Genomic DNA, 18978 nt, shown 5'->3' with positions numbered 1-18978 from the left:
GCTAAAAAGTCCTAGACATGATTAAGCAAGCTATTGACTGAAAGCCTAGAGTCGGCAGAAATGATATACAGATAATCGACATTGACATACAAAGTTCAAATTGATGATTGGATGTTCATAACTGGAACACTTCATAAGGGTACTGACGAGCCACCCGGGTTATGCTCCATAGATGATGTCTAGGAAATGGAATCCTGCGAGGAACATCCTATCGCCATATTAGATCAGCAAACTGGAAGATTGTAGACTAAAGACGTGCCTGCCGTCAAGATACTGTGGCAAAACCAAAACTAGAAAAGGGGATGGCCTGAGAAATTAAAGAAGACATAAAACACAAGTATTCATACCCATTCCTAATGTCTACAGGTAATCCCAACTCCTAAAACTCGTCTACTAAGTACTTGGATTGAAATATGTGTTATGGCAATAGCAAAGAATATCTCTACAAATAGTATAAAGTCTTAAGGGAAGTTTTATTTAACATTCGGGGATGAATGTTCTAAAGGGGGGAAGGATTTTACACCCCACACTTTTAAACTCGGAATGTATCTTAAGTTCCTTAGACATTATCATGTGAACTGGATAAGGTATGCCACTATCAAACGACTCTAAGGAAGGGAGGATGTGATACCCCATGAGAGAGAAGGTTGGAAATAGAGTCATGAGAATCCGGAAGGAATTGAAGGCCAAGTGATGAGTCATAGAACTCGAATTACCTACGTAAGCTACTAACATAGAAGTCTTACATACTTGAGCTACTTAAGGACATACCAAGATTACGTAGTATGTATTACATAGGCTCCTAAAATAGGATGAGATTACGAACCCACGAGGAAGGGAAAAAGACCACACGAGGAAACCAATGGAGGAGTGACATATGGAAGCACCTCAAGCAATTAGGTTACCCACCTGCTTGGGGGGAGGTGGACCCCACTGCCACGTGGAAGCCCCTAAGTGGTTGCATAGTTGCGGTGGTCCAATAAGGGTTGGACACGTGTCACCCTTAGAGGATAACATATGTCACCTCCTAAAACACCCTAAATATGTATGTATTTTTACTAATAACTTCACTTCTTATCCAAAACATCAGCCAAAGAGAAGGAAAAAAAATGTGAGAGAAGAAGAAGAGAAAGGCAGCCATGTTTTGGAAAAAATTAAGGTAAGTTCCAAGTTTTCCTCTGTGAATTAATTATCTACGGTGTTTCTAAACAACGTGGAGGTTTATACATGTATCTTACGATGTCTACGGAATAAGAACTTCAGCTTTACACTTGGAACAAACAAGAGAAAGTTGAAAGGAAAACTCTAGGAACAAGAGGAGGGAGCTACGGGTTTGGCCCTTTTGAGGTGAGCCTCCGACTTTTGTTTTGTGAATTGATTATTTAAGGTATCTCACAGTTATATAATAGTGTTTTATAACCAAAAATTCCAATTTGGGGCAGAGGAGAGGGGACATAAACAGTCCACTCAATTTCAGCGCATCTAGAGAAGTTCTGAGGCGCGTCTTGGCGAATTATGGCCAATTTCGGGTAAGGTAAGGTTCCCTCTTCCAATTTGAGCCTTATGGTGTTTTCATGGAGTATTTTACACTACCTATAGTTTGATGTAAATGTGTAAATATCATAGGAACGCTTGACGTTCAAAACAAACTAAATTGTAGTCGTTGTAGTTGAATTGTCGTCGAAGTAAAGTGTTGTTCTTGTGAGGTATGTTGCAGGGCTTTGGTGTGTTTTTTCAGGGCCTAAATGTGTTCTAAAATGGGTAGGGGTGATTATGTTTGAATCCACATGACCCCTTATTTAGTATAAGTAAAGTTTCTACAAAATAAATGCTAGACACCCTATTTTGGTATGGTAGCTCCGAATGAGTCATTTGGAGTTTATGTTGTATATTATTGATATGAACTGCTTGAAAATATGTTTCAGGTTGGTTTTGGTTGGCTTTAGGTATTAGGAGTGGAATTGGAAATTTTGATAGGGTACAGTATAGGGGAGGTGCTGCCCGATTTTCATAAACTCTTTAACTAGTTAAGAAACAAGTCGAGAAAGCAAGCGAAGGGTTGAGTTCTATGAATACTTATGTGTAGCCTAAGGTGATGGAAAGCCAAGGGTTGTTAATAATAGTATTTCTTTTATGTTACTTATGTTGAAAGGACGACGAGACGAACGGGATAAAGAGTAACCCATAAGAGGTATGTGAAGCTTCTCTTGGTATGTTTTTGACATAGGTATGTAAAGCCTATCTTTTCACTTTCTTTTGGCATGTCTTAGATGTAGTCTATGGATGATGAAAGCTTCGGGGAAACTTCACTCTTTGGTTCTGAATATGACTTCAGGACTTTGAATTGCTTCTGGATGTTAAGACTTTTAAAGTAGTTAAACTCCTACTCCTCGAGACTTGTATATAACTGTATAACAATTCATTCAACTAAGCTCTTTTTCGTGATAATAAAGGTTCTGAGATAATCATTGCTCAGAATGCTATAAGATATTTCATACGGGTATAAGTCTAAGATTTGCAAAACTCTCTTTTACTTAGTCCTTAGTGACATTTAGAGGGTATACGTCGGATACTTTCTATCCAATATCTAGGGATGATTCGCCTGGCGACTTCATTGAGTCTCTATTAATATTTTAAACTATGTTTTGTTTCTCACTAATCTACTCGAGCATACTGTAACACTTTTTTCGTCGACCCCGGGGCCGGGAATAGTTATCATGTACAATTCCACTTCATTGTTCATCGCGTCCTCACTAGAGGGCCTGGTAGGTATGTATATATATGATGATATAATGATGTGTTGTAATAAGGAGGTAATGTTACTACAATTATGATTCACCGAATCCCTGATAGGGCCGGCTATATTAAAAATTTGAGCATGCATGATTTTACTTCTCTAGGTACAGGTTTTTGATTTTATATTTTATCCTCTACTTTTTTATTTCAGATATGCCTCTAGTCATATTGTGTTATGTTTTACATACTCAGTACATATGTTGTACTGACCCCCCTTTTCTTGAGGGGGTAGGGGGGTTGCATTCATACCCACAGGTACAGACACAGATTTTGGAAGAGGCTCCATTGTATCGGGGCCTAGCTTTTAGTACTAACCACTGATGTATAGAACTATTTTATCTATTCAGGGGTACGGTGGGGGCCTTGTCCCACCATATGTTATCGTTGATATTATTAGAGGTCTACAGACATATATATGTTAGTTGTATGTGTAAGTATTTTTTAGCTGGGTCTAATTGAAATATTGTAAAGGTTTATATGTATGATAGCCTCATCGGCTTATGTGCCCTTTCATGATTTGATACAAATGAAAGAGGCTACTGGTTTATGAAAATATTATCATCCAATATGGTTCTATTGCATGGTATTATGTTACTTACAGTTCGACTTGACCACAACTGATAGACTCGTATATGGGGGTCCAGATCAGACCCCAGTCGCAGCCTACGGGGTTGGGTTGTGACAGTACCTTTGTACTTTGGAATGCTTTTTTAAGCTTCTTAAAAGTTTCTACGTGGCCCATATTAACTATAATGTTATTAAATAACTCTAAGGAAGGAAGGATGTGAAGTGCCATAAGAGTGAAGGTTGGAAATAAGTCTATAAGGATTTGAAATGAGTTGTGGGCTAAAATAACAAGTCGTGGGACTCGACTTACTTATGTAAGCTACCAACTAGGACATCTTACATACTTAAGCTACTGGAGTACATGTTGAGCTTCCATAGTAAGGATTGTATAGGCTCATAAAGTAAGATAAGATTATGAACCCATGGAAGAGATGGAAGGAGGCGTAGCACCTACTCGGAAGCAAGAAGGTGATGCACCTACTTGGACTAAGTAGGTGATGCACCTACTTGGAACAAGTACGTGACACACCTATGTAAGGTGGGTCCCACACTGCCACGTGGCAGCAAGAGAGTGGGCGCATAATTGAGGTGGTGCCCTAGGGGGATGACATGTGTCCCCTCTTAAGGGAACATATATATGTGGCTTAATACTTCAAAAATCAACTTTGCACTTAGAAAAGTTTAAAAAGAAACCCTAAGAAACTAGAGAGAGGGGCGACGACTTTGGCCAAAAGAAAAGGTAAAGACCAATTTCATTCCATGAATTAATTATTTAAGGTATCCTACAGTGGTATAATTGTTTTTAATAACAAAAACTTTCATTTTGGGGAAGCAAAGAAGTGACACAAACAGTCTGCTATGTTTCAGCACGTTAAGAGGACTTCCGAGGCGCATTTCGACAAGTTTTGGACAAGGTAAGTCTTCCCTTTCAAAGTGGAGTTAATAATGTTGTTATGGAGTGTATTAAATGTCTTAAATAAAGTAGGAAGTAGGAAGAATGTATAACTATGATGGACATAGTAAGCAAACAAAATGGAAATTGTTCTAGCCGAGTTAAAGTTGTTAAGGTTGTAGAGTGTTGTTGTGATTGTGGCGTTATCTTTGGAGATGGTTTTAGGGCGTGTATTAGGGATGGAACATGGGTCAAAAGAGGTGTGGGTGTCACAACCCAACCCCGTAGGCTGCGAATGGGGTCCGACCTAGACCCCCGTATACCTACCTATCAATTGTAGTCAGATTGAATTATGAACAAGGTGATACTATTCACAAAAACCCCAATGGGTTAAAACTTCTTCGTGTTCGTGTGGCCTCATTTATTTTTGTCATATCATATAAGGGCATGCAAGCCGACAAGGATGCTATACCAAAAAGAAAACATTCACTACATTTCGTATAGGCACAATTGAGATGAACTCACAAACAACCCACATCCATATGTCTACAGACCACTAGGAATAGTAATTGCAACATATAGTAGGACAGGGCCCCCGCCGTACCCCTGAATGTACAAATATATACACATTAAGTGACCACTATCAAAATTTAGGCTCCAAAATAGTGAAGCACTTCCGACATAGCTAAGAGGAACTCCTAAGCTGACAGGTCTCTAGAATGAACATCTTTACCTACGGGCATGAAATACAGCCCTTCGAGAAAAGGAGGGTCAGTACGATATATGTACTGAGTATGTAAAGCATAACACATCATAACTGAGACCATAATTGAACTAGGGATGCAGGGGACAAGTATAATAACTTAACGAATTACTGTACCTGCACCTTAGGACACGTAAATCATACACCTCATCATATGTTGTGGCCCGCCCTCTAGTGAACTCGGTGTTATAATCATATTCTCATATTGATATGCCATAATATCATCATGCATTTCATTTCATCATATCATCATATACGGTATCATATCCTCATATACGATATAATTTTATCACATATGTCATCGTATCACATCCAGTTTACTATGGGGCTTAGAGTAACAATATATCACTCTAATCTCCTATGCATACCTACATAGAGTATCCGGCCCTTTAGTGAGGGACTCGGTAAATGGGGTGGTGTACGTCTATAGCATACCATCATAATATAGATACTGTACCCGACCCTCTAAGGAGGGACTCAGTGTTCCTTCCTTATTTTGCCACATATACTATCATATTACAGCCGGCCCGGGACTCGGTGAATAATCATATCGTCATAACACATAACATATATCATACCTCGCATACGGCATCGTCTCCTCGTGTGTGGAACTATACATATCTGGCCTGGGATGCGGTGAAAAAAGTAGTAAAGCTGCGCCCGACATAATAACCGGCCCATCATAGGATGCGAAGAAAGAAGGGTTACAGCATGCACGAGTAGAGTAATGAGAAACTATATGCAACTAAGTCATTATTTAAGACTCAATGAAACCATCAAGTGAACCGTCACCTGAAGACCAGGAAGGTACTTATTCGAAGTGCCCTTTAAATGTCATTAGGGCTTACATCAGTTGGGGCTTCAGGTATCACATACATGCATTAAGATGATGCCACACAATTTAAGCAATCAGAAATATAGTCTATGCAATCAGAAACACAAATTATCTAGTCAAAGACTCAACTTGTGCAATCAGACGCATTTATCATTTTAGAGCCGTTAAAAAGAGGAGCTGGTACCTCCACTTACTATTCATTATATAGCAGGCTCGAGAATAGTAGTTTGACTACTTTCAGACTCTAAATGTTAAGAAGAGACTACAAGTCACGAGTTACACTTAGAGATCTTAAATGGGATTACCTCTAAACCCACATCATATATCATTTTACTTAATATTAAGTCATTCTAAAGGAAATAAGAAATAGGCTTTACATGTACTACTTTTCATCACATAAAAGACTTAAAGGTATTGACTCAAGTATTGCAAGAGTTCTAATATCAAGAAGTAAACGAGGGTCTTGACTCATACTCAGGGATTTACGAATGGATTGAATCCCAAATATCATATACATATCATTTATAACTTATATCTAAGACATGCCAAAAGAAAAGAAGAATAGCTCTACATACTTATTCTAAAAACATGCCAAAAAAAGCTTCACATACCTTATCTGAATTGTTCCTTATACTGTTTCCCTCGCCGCCCTTTGAACCTATTCAATGTGAAAGTAATACGAATATCAACCTCTCTTAACTTTCCAGCAGCCTAGGTTACACCTTAGTATTAATGGAATCTATTTCTTTAGTTATTTCCCCGACTAGTTCTGTTATTCGCTAAGGCGTCGACGAAAATTGGGCAGCACCTCCCCTATAATGTGCCCTACCCAAATTTCCAATTAGGTCTCTAAGACCTAAAGTCAACCAACAACAAAAACCTGCAGTAATTCACACCAACAATATATAACATAAACTCCAAACAACTTGTTCAAAAATACGATATCACAATAGGGCGTCTAGCCTTTATTTTGTAACGCCTTTAACTATACGAAATGAGGGGTAACGTGGCTTCAACCAGAAGAAAAATAACCCAAATTATAACATATTTATACCCTGCAACAACACATCACACCCCTGCAGAAGCAACTCACAAGAACAACGCCTTACTTCGACGATAATTCGACTATAACGACTACAATTTAGCTTATTTCGAACACTGAACTTTTCAAACCTTTTACCCAACTTACAGCAGCCAAAAAGGTGTATAATATACTCCATATAAACACCATAAAGTCCAAATTGAAAGGATAAACCTTACCTTACCCTAATTTAGCCAAAACTGTCAAAGCACAACTCGGAATTTCTCCAAACGCGCTGAAATTGAGCTGGCTGCTTGTGTTACTTATTCGCTGCCCCAAATTGAAATTTTATTCTATTAACCATTATTATACATCTTAGGTACACTTCAAAAATTAATTCACGGAACGAAACCGGGGCTTACCTCAAAGAGGCCCAAACCCGTAGCTCCCCCTTTTTCCCCTCTACATTTTTCTCTTCTTCTTTTCTTCCAAATTTCCAATCGTAAAGCTGAATTTTTGATTCCATAAACATCATAAATCACATATATACATATCCACATACTTAAGGAACACCGTGGATAATTAATTCACAGAAGAAAAGTGAAGAACTTACCTTAATTTCCTCCCATTTGTGGCTGCTGTTGTGAGCTCTCTTTCTCTCACGTTTGTCTCTATAATTTGGCAGATGTTTGGACTCCAAATGACTTAAGAGTCATTAAAATACATATATAGGTCCCTTAGGAAGTGACATGTGTCATCCCCTAAGGGTGACACGTGTCAAGCCCTTATTGGGCCACGGATCCATGCTTTTAAGGAGGGGCTGCCACGTGGCAGTGGGGCCCACTTCCCCCAAGCAGGTGGGTGACCTAATTGACCCCAAATAGGTGGGTCACCTTCTTTCTTAGGTGCTGCTACGTGTCACCCTCCCATTGGCTGCCCCGCGTAATTTTTTTCTTCCCCGTGGGTTCGTAATCTCGTCTTATTTTAAGAGCCTATGTCATCCGTGCTAGGTAAGCTTGATATATCCTTAAGCAACTTAAGTGTATAAGACTCTTAAATTAGTGTCTTACGTAGCTAAATCGAGTCCTACGACTCATTTCTTAGTCTCCAACTCTTTTCGGATTCTTATAACTCTATTTCCAACCTTTCTTCTCACGAGGTATCACAATCTTCTTTCCTTAGAGTTGTTTGGTGTGTCATAGCTTATGCGGCTCACATGATAGTGTCTAAGGAACTTAAGAAGACATTCCGAGCTCGAGAGTGCGGGGTGTAACATCCTTCCCCCCTTTAGAACATTCATCCCCGTATGTTGAATAACATTTCCCTTAAGACTTCATACAAATTGTAGGGGGATTCCTTTCTACTGGAATAACATACAATTTCCTCCAAGTAATCAATATACGAGTTCCAGGACTAGGGGTTATCTATAGACATCGGGAATAGGTACGGACACCTGTGTTTCATGACCTCTTTAACCTCCCAGGTTATGTCTTTATGATTCTTATTTCTTCATAGTACCCTGACGGAAGCTATGTTCTTAGTTTGCAACCCTTTTAATCTTCTTATCCCGGATGGAAATAGGTTGCCCCTCATAGGATAACTCCCTGTTATGTGGACCTTCTCCACGGGCAATATTTTGGGAGCGTCGTTTATATGCTTGTGGAACATTGATCTGTGAAAACTGAATGTATTATTTCAAATTGGACGGTAGGTCCAACTCATATGAAGTCTTATCTACTCTACAAATGACTTGAGAAGGACCAATGTATCCCCTTCTTGCTGACTCTAGGCTGCTAATCGATATCTTGTCCTGGAATAAGCTTTACTTTATCAACAACTTAGTGGATCATATTTGGGCCTGTCCCTTAATCGAAGGGCGAAATATTGTACTAAGATTCATCTGTGTTCCTCAATCCCTTTCGAAATGATTTCCAGCGATTAACCATATGTTGAACTTCCCCATCCAAGGTAATAGATGTGGGAACCCCATAACAGGATATCAATCCTCTGAGACTCCACTTCATTTAAGCTATTATATAATTCCTCTTAATTCCACTTGTAACACCTTAGGTATATTATCTTGCTCTTCTACTCAAATATTCTTTCTAGTTTTATTACCAAACATTATGTTGTAGTCCTTACATAAACGTGTGTAGGTACTTAGAGCAGTCAAGAAAATTCCTTAGCATCGCTATACTAGTAGCTTACCTCCTTTAGTCGAGGTCAGGGCTCCACTATGGCTCTTGTCCTTAATATCGATTATATTTTGATAGTTCTGCCTCGAACCATCTTACCCTTTTCCTGAATAGATTCTAATTATGGAAATCACATTTCCATTATTGGTTTCTCTTTATCGACTAATCACTTGATCATACTCTTAGTATGCCAATGCTCGTAGGCTACACAATTATTCTTGTGTCATTTGCATAAGGTGCGTTCCAATTTAGTCATAACCTTTTCTTCTCTTGGATTACTCTGTTCTATATGTGTCATTGAACTAATACGCACTTACAATCTCTTTTTTTTCCATTCTTGTTTCGTTCCCTTTTTCACTTCCCAGGGGGTCACCCATCCTAGTGCTACTCTCATCCAAGCACTCTTAACTTCAGAGTTTTGACGGAATCCGATGTATTAGTGCGGGTATGATCGCGTCTATCCCTTATGGGGTCTCGTTTGAAGTTTAAGCGTTCCCATTTACATATGATAGCATCAGTTGATTTGCTTTTATGCTTGTACTTTTCTTGTCCACTTCCCTCCTTTTAGGGGGTATCCATGTCATCCTCCATATATTTTTAGCTATTTACACGCGAATGATTCTACTCCAATGTATTTAACGTGCTGCACCATATCTACATTTTCTGTTCAATCATCCATATGTTAGGTTGCCTTTATAGGAAACCCTAGCACAACCATAGGGTGCTTTAGTATTCGCAATATATCGCATAAAATCTCATCTAATGGTTTCTACTTGAGTAATATCCATAAGGTAGCAGTGCATTTAAAGCCACATCCCATTCATCACAATCAGTAATTAGCTCGTGCTCATAATTGGTTCCAATTCTCCACTTGGGGGTACTTATACTTTGATGATTTGTGTTTCAAGCCCCGTCATTATACGAACCTTATTCCAGTGGATACCACTAATCATTAAAGTGGAGTCACGTGTACACCATACTTCTTTATGACTCCTGACTTTGCATCTTTGTTGTGTGCTTAAGGCTCACTTCTAATCCTGCTTAAAACTATATCAACTTCGTTGTAGTAGTGGCCTTGTCTTAATACCTTTTCATCGTACTATACCTCCAGTTCGTAACTGTCTTTTTTTCTTTTTATTCGATACTCATACTTAATTAATCACATCTACCTTGAGTGCCTCTATTAGAACTTTTGTATTATTCCTTCAGCTCATTTCCATTTTTAGTTGGGCGTAAGGAATTTCATATCACCCTTCTTAGTTAGTATTATCGTTAATGTTTCACAAGCTGTCTTACTAACACTTCATATCCGTCATAATTCTTTATCCCTCGTACTTTTGTGTTAATCATACTGTTACTTCCTTTAACTATAACTTGTCATAATTTATCCTTATGTATCAATTCAGAAGATTCCTTACTATATCGTTTTATCCCGATCTATCAGTCTTCTCTAAGTCATCTTCTTTGGCTTATAGCTCTTTTTCCACTTCTTTCTACTATATCAGTATTGACCTCCTAATTTCTATTGCAATCACTTCAGCAATTAACTTATTCCTCGAGGTTAGCCATACTTGTTTAGTCAAATCTCATCATTGTTGTGAGCACAACCTTTCAAAACATACTATAGCCCTATATCTTATTCTCTTTTTATTTCTATGAAAATTTGGGCAGAGTTTCCTCTGTATTTCTTACTATCCCAACACCTGCATGCAGAAAATGCCAATAATGCCTCATAGGGCCAACATATATATATTCACATCATATCATATCACAGCTTCACAGGGCACACATATATATATTCGTATCATATTATATCGCAGCCACACAGGGCGCCTAATACTGACAGCCAAAAGAGACATATATAACAAGATGAAGTCTGGATCTATTAATACATATACATCCTGAGAGGAGATTAATAATATACCTGTAACTACATTTGACGACACCTCCTGATCCTGTCCACTAGCCCAAGCATCAATGTGGTTCAACGGGTTCCTAGAACTAAAAGGTCTGCCACGGTCTCTACCATGGCCTGCTGAGGTATGAATATCCTGCCTTTTAGGATGCGTAGCCAACGAAGAAGGAATTTCAACAACTGATCCAATAGGTTGAGCTGCATCCTTTAAATTTTTTCTGAATGGGCACTCTCTCACAAAATGTCCTTGACGGCCATAGGCGAAACTAGCACCTGTAGTAAGACGACATTCCCCAAAAAGATTCTTGCCATAGTGAGGATACTGGGGCAAAGGTAGCTTCGACTGATGCGAACCTTTGCTCATTGGTGAACCCGAAACCCTAGAGCTTTGACCGACTCCTAAATATCCCGTGTTATTGAATCTTCCACCTGGGAACTGAAGAGGAACCCTCCAGGCTGGTTGGGTAGGGTATCGACTATACTAGTAAGGCTATCTTCCTTGAGGCTCCCCTGAATCCCCAGCCAACCTAGCCTTCTTATGTTGGCCTCTACCGTAGTCTTTATCGGGCTATCGCCCACTGCATCGCCTCTTTATCCCCAGCATATACCTTTGAACCTGCCCTGCCATTAATATGGTCAATAATTGAACTGCATCCCTCATTGCCCTGTATTCTGGCCCTATCTGTGAGGCTAGAGGCCTAGGCACTAGGGTCTCGGGGGCAGTAGCTACTGCTGCTCTAGGCTCCTCTGGGGGTGGCGGCGTACTAGAGCTCACCGACTGGAGCATGATTCTCGGCATAGGCTGGGCAAGAGCCTTAATAACCCCCAGGGTCTGACTTGTTTCATTCGCTATTGACTTGCCCTTCTGAGCAACTATCGCTTTCTTTGGAGGCATTGCTGCAAACATAATGGTACATTAGTGAGGGATCATCCTAATAACATAGCTCTAACGCACGATCTTAGATCTGAAAGAAAGTAATATCCTAACTGTCCTGTAGCCTCCTGTCTATAGATGTAGTGCACAACATACCAATAAACAAGACTCTACTATACACGGTCTGTAGACGCTACAAGGATAAACTGCTCTGATACCACTTTTATCATGATCCAACCCCATAGGCTGGGACTGGGGTGCGACCTGGACCCCCGTATACCTACCTATCAATTGTAGTCAGATTGAATTATGAACAAGGTGATATTATTCACAAAAACCCCAATGGGTTAAAACTTCTTCATATTCATGTGGCCTTATTCATTCGTGTCATAACATATAAGGGCATGCAAGCTGACAAGGCTGCTATACCAAAAAGAAATCATTCACAACATGCCGTATAGGCACAATTGAGACAAACTCACAAACAACCCACATCCATATGTCTACAGACCTCTAAGAATAGTAATAGCAACATATGGCGGGATAGGGCCTCCGCCGTACCTCTGAATGTACAAATATATACACATTAAGTGACCAGTATCAAAATTTAGGCTCAAGAATAGTGAAGCACTTCCGACATAGCTGAGGGGAACTCCTAAGATGACGGGTCTCCAGAATAAACATCTGTACCTGCGGGCATGAACCGCAGCCCCCCGAGGAAAGGGAGGGTTAGTACGATATATATACTGAGTATGTAAAGCATAACACATCGTAACTAAGACCATAACTGAACTAGGGATGTAGGGGACAAGTATAATAACTTAATGAATTACTGTACCTGCATCTTAGGACTCATAAATCATATACCTCATCATATGTTTTGCCCCGCCCTCTAGTGAACTCGGGTGTTATAATCATATTCTCATATTCACATGCCATCGTATCATCTTGCATTTTATTTTATCATATCATCATATATGGTATCATATCCTCATATACGATATAATCTTATCACGTATATCATCCTATCACATCCGGTTCACTATGGAGATCGGGGTCATAATGTATCACTCTAATCTCCTATGCATGCCTATATAAAGTATCCAGCCCTTTAGTGAGGGACTCAGTGAATGGGGTGGTGTACGTCTATAGCATACCATCATAATATACATACCGTACTCAGCCCTCTAAGGAGGGACTTGGTGTTCCTTCTTTATTTCGCCACATATACTATCATATTACAGCCGACCCGGGACTCGGTGAATAATCGTATCATCATAACTCAAAAAATATATCACACCTCATGTACGGCATCGTCTCCTGGTACGTGGAACTATACACATCCGGCTTGGGATGCGGTGAAAGAAGTAGTAAAGTTGTACCGGACATAATATTCGGCCCATCGTGGGATGCGAAGAAAGAAGGGTTACAGCATGCACGAGTAGAGTAGTGAGAAACTATATGCAACTAAGTCATTATTTAAGACTCAATGAAACTGTCAAGTGAACCGTCACCTGAAGACCAGGAAGGTACTTATTCGAAGTGCCCTTTAGATTTCATTAGGGCTTACATCAGTTGGGGCTTCAGGGATCACATACATGCATCAAGATGATGCCACACAATTTATGCAATCAGAAATATAGTCTATGCAATCAGAAACACAAATTATCTAGTCAAAGACTCAACTTGTGCAATCAGATGCATTTATCATTTCAGAGCCTTTAAAAAGAGGAGCTGGTACTTCCACTTACTATTCATTATATAGCAGGCTCGAGAATAGTAGTTTGACTACTTTCAGACTCTAAATGTTAAGAAGTGACTACATGTCACGAGTTACACTCAGAGCTCTTAAATGGGATTACCTCTAAACCCATATCATATATCATTTTACTTAATATTAAGTCATTCTAAAGGAAAAAAAAATAGGCTTTACATGTACTACTTTTCATCACATAGAAGACTTAAAGGCATTGACTCAGGTATTGCAGGAGTTCTAATATCAAGAAGTAAACGAGGGTCTCGACTCATACTCAGGGATTTATGAATTTATTGAATCCTAAATATCATATACATATCATTTATAACTTATATCTAAGACATGCCAAAAGAAAATAAGAATAGCTCTACATACTTATTCTAAAAACACGCCAAAAGAAAGCTTCACATACCTTATCTGAATTATTCCTTATCCTGTTTGCCTCGCCGTCCTTTGAACCTATTCAATGTGAAAGTAATATGAATATCAACCTCTCTTAACTCTCCATCAGCCTAGGTTACTCCTTAGTATTAATGGAATATATTTCCTTAGTCGTTTCCCCGACTAGTTCTGTTATTCGCTAAGGCGTCGACGAAAATTGGGCAGCACCTCCCCTATAATGTGCCCTACCCAAATTTCCAATTAGGTCTCTAAGACCTAAAGTCAACCAACAACAAAAACCTGCAGTAATTCACACCAACACTATATATCATAAACTCCAAAGAAATTGTTCAAAAATACGATATCACAACAGGGCATCTAGCCTTTTTTTTGTAACGCCTTTAACTATACGAAATGAGAGGTCTTGTGGATTCAACCAGAAGAAAACTAACACACATTAGAAAATGTTTATACCCTGCAACAACACATCACACCCCTGCAGCAGCAACGCACAAGAACAACGCCTTACTTCGACGACAATTCGACTATAACGACTATAATTTAGCTTATTTCAAACGCTGAACTTTTCAAACCTTTTACCCAACTTACAGCAGCCCAAAAGGTGTATAATATACTCCATATAAACACCATAAAGTCCAAATTGAAAGGATAAACCTTACCTTACCCTAATTTAGCCAAAACTGTCAAAGCACAACTCGGAACTTCTCCAAACGCGCTGAAATTGAGCGGGCTGTTTGTGTTACTTATTCGCTGCCCCAAATTGAAATTTTATTCTATTAACCATTATTATACATCTTAGGAACACTTCAAAAATTAATTCACGGAACGAAACCCGAGGCTTACCTCAAAGAGGCCCAAACCCGTAGCTCTCTTTTTTTCCCCTCTACATTTTTCTCTTCTTCTTTTCTTCCAAATTTCCAATCGTAAAGCTGAATTTTTGATTCCATAAACATCATAAATCACATATATACATATCCACGTACTTAAGGAACATAGTGGATAATTAATTCACAGAAGAAAAGTGAAGAACTTACCTTAATTTCCTCCCATTTGTGGCTGCTGTTGTGAGCTCTCTTTCTCTCACGTTTGTCTCTATAATTTGGCTGATGTTTGGACTCCAAATGACTTAAGAGTCATTAACATACATATATAGGGTCCCTTAGGAAGTGACACGTGTCATCCCCTAAGGGTGACACATGTCAAGATCTTATTGGGCCACGGATCCATGCTTTTAAGGAGGGGCTGCCACGTGGCAGTGGGGCCCACCTCCCCCAAGCAGGTGGGTCACTTGCTTGCTTAGGTGAGTTTTTTGGAGTTTGTATTTTGTAATATTGAAGTAAATTAATTGTGTATATACTTCTGATTGTTGTTGTTGGTTGGATGTACTAAGTGAAGAAGTAACTGGAAGTTTGGATAGGGCAAATTATAGGGGAGACGCTGCCCAATTTTTGTTAATTTCTCGACTAACTAATAGACTAGTTGAGAAAGGTGAATAAGGAAATGGTTCCTGTGGAAGGCTAATTGTAAATATTGACACTAGAAAATCAAGGGTTATTGAAGTTAGTAATACTTTCGTGTTGAATTGGTTCAGAGGACGACGAGACCAACACGGCTAAAAAGAATCCATAAGAGGTATGTAAAGCTATCTTTCTCTTCTTTTGGCATATCTTAGATGTAAGAAATAGATCATATGAGATTGGGGGTAAATTCATTCTTAGTCCAAGAATATGACTTCAGGACTCTTGTGCACTTCTCGATGTTAAGACTCTTAAAGTAGCTAAGTTCCTACTCCTCAAATCTTTTATATGCTTGGATAGTGATTGATACAAAAAGCTCTTCCTTTTAAAAAGGCTCTGAGATAACCAATGCTTGGACTTCTATAAGATATTTCATATCATAGGAAAATATGTCTATGATTCTTGAGGATCCTTTTAATATAGTCTTTAGTGACATCTAGAGGGTACGTCAGATACTTTCTACCCTGAGCTCCAAGTGAAGCTTCACTGGAGGACATCATTAAGTCTCGGATAATGATTTAAAATTTTGTATTATTTCTCACTACTCTGCTCATGTATACTATAACACCTCTTTCTCCGAGTCCCAGACCTTCTATAGATTTATGCTCAGTCTCACTACATTGTTCACCGAGTCCCTCACTAGAGGGCCGGGTATGTATGCATAAACACGATAATATGATATGATAAGGAGTTGATAGTGCCGGGCCTTATAATGATCCTACAGGTATATGACGAATTCACTGAGTCCCTAATGGGCTGGATATAATATATGATCTGAGCATGCATTATTTTACTTTATAAGGTACAGGTACAGTGGTTTCTGGATTCTCATACTTATCTCCTGAATTTCTAGATCAAATGTGAACTTATTTACCATATGTTATGCTTCATACACTCAGTACATATATCGTACTGACCCCCTTTTCTTTGGAGGATGTGTTTCATGCCCGCATGTACAGATACATGTTTTAGGAGTCCGCCAACTTAGAATTCCGCTCAGCTAATTTGGAAGAAGCTCCATTATATTGGAGCCTAGTTTTTGGTACTGATCCTTGGTGAATATATTTACTTTCGTTTATTAAAACGGTATGTCCCGCCATATGTTATCATTATGACTCTTAGAGGTTTGTAGATATAGGAGTGGGTTGTATATGTATGTGTGCCTAATCATGTCGGTATGATTTTTATTTGGAACGTTCCCCTTGTCATGACAGCCTTGTCAGCTCGTGTGTATGTATATATCGGGAGACCCTACATGTTATGATAGCCTTGATGGCTTATGAATTATATGGCCTAAATGATAAGTTGTGATGATTAATGTAACTCCTAAAGAGGCGAATGAAAGAGGTTATGTGTATATGGAAATGTTGTGACCCATCGAGGTTTTCATATGTGTTATCATATTGGTCGTAGTTCGATGTGACTACATCTGCTAGCTATGTATATGTGGGTCCAAGTAGGACTACAGTTGCGGCCTACGGGGTTGGGTCATGAAAGAATATCCCAAGAATTTCTTAAGCATAAAGATATGGAACACTGGATGCATGTCATCTAACTCTGTAGAAAGGTCTACTCTTAAGCAACGTTGCCTACTTTCTTTATAATTTGGTATGGAGAAATATAATGCGGACTCAACTTCCCTTTCTTTTCAAACCTCATAACTCCCTTCATGGGCAAAAACTTCAAGATCATTCAATCATTTACCTCAAAATCCAAGTCTCTTCTCCTAACATTAGTGTAGGATTTCTGATGACTTTGTGCAGTTTTCAATATTTCATTGATAATCCTTACCTTCTCCATAGCTTGGTGAACCAATTCTAGTCTTATCAACTCAATTTCACCAACTTCAAACCACCCAATTGGCAATCTACAACTCCTTCCATAAAGAACCTCATATGGACCCATCTTAATGCTCAAATGAAAGTTTTTATTGTGAGCAAACTCAATTAGTTGCAAGTGGTCATCCTATTTACCCTTGAAATCTCAACATATACTCAAAGGTCTAAATAGTATGATCTGCTTGACCATCTATCTGTGGATGAAAAGCGATGCTAAGATTCACCTTTGAGCCCAATCTTTCTAAAAAGACATCCAAAATTGTGCAGTGAATTGGGTACCTCTGTCTGAGATGATAGACAAGGGAAGTCCATGCAATCTAACTATATCTCGAATATAACACCTTGCATAATCCTTGGATAAATCTATAGTTTTAACGGGCAAAAAGTGAGTTGATTTTTTATCCTATCCATAATCACCCAAATCAAATCATAATGTTTACGATATTGAGGTAAGCCTATAGTGAAATCTATGCTGATTATCTCCTACTTCTACTTTGGAAACTCTATATTCTGAGCTACACCACAAGGGATTTAATGCTCAACTTGGACTTGTTAGAAGTTTTGGCACTTAGATACAAACCCTACTATGTATGTCTTCATATCATTCCACTAATAGTACTCTCTCAAGTCGTGGTACATCATGGTAAAACATGGACTGATGGACTACATGGTGCTATTGGCCTGTGTGTTATTCTGTCTCGAAGACCATCAATACTTGGAACACATAACCAACCTTGATATCTTGAAACTCCATCTCTCCCTTTGGAGAAAACCATTACATTCTACTTATGAACCTCATCTTTTAATTGAAGGAGAATAGGATTTTGATCATGCTTTTGTTTTACCTTAACAACAAATAAAGATTAAGCACCATTGTGGAAAACAGCTCCCTCATCAGATTCTACAAAAAGAACTCTCAAACTTTCAAGTCTATGCACTTCCATGGCTAACTCTTTCTCTCCTCCTTAACATGAGCGGTACTATCCATGGACAACCTGCTAAGAACATCGGCAACAATACTAGTTTTACCTGGATAGTAGAGGATACTCATGTCATTATCCTTCTAGAACTCAAGCTATCTTCTCATCCTCAGGTTGATCTCTTTCTGACTGAATACAAATTGCAAGCTTTTGTGATCTCTGAATACATCCACATCCACTCCAAGTAACGTCAAATATTGAGTGCAAATACTAGCGCATGAACTATAAGCTTTCTGGAAGCATATGTAATAACCTGGAATGTTTGCATTAAAACACAAATCAATTTGACTCTAGACGCATCACAATAAATCACAAACCCATTTGTTCCCTCAGGTAGGGAGAAAAATAGAGTTATAGTCAATCTTGTTTTCAGCTCTTTAAAACTCTTCTCACAAGCGTCAAACTGTTGAAATTAGTTTTCTTTTGAGTCAACTTAGTCAATGGTGGTGATATAGATGAGAATCCTTCAAAAACATCTCTGGTAATAGCCAGCCAAACCCAAAAAACTTTCTATGTCCATTGGGGATATGGGTCTTGGCCAGTTCTTAACAACTTCAATCATCTGCGAGTCAACTTGAATACTATCTACAAAAACAATATGGCCTAAGAATCTATAGATGCTAGCCA

Source organism: Solanum dulcamara, chromosome 9 (genome assembly GCF_947179165.1).
Source record: "Solanum dulcamara chromosome 9, daSolDulc1.2, whole genome shotgun sequence".
NCBI classification, from domain to species: Eukaryota; Viridiplantae; Streptophyta; class Magnoliopsida; order Solanales; family Solanaceae; genus Solanum; species Solanum dulcamara.
Note: the sequence above shows the minus strand (reverse complement) of the source record.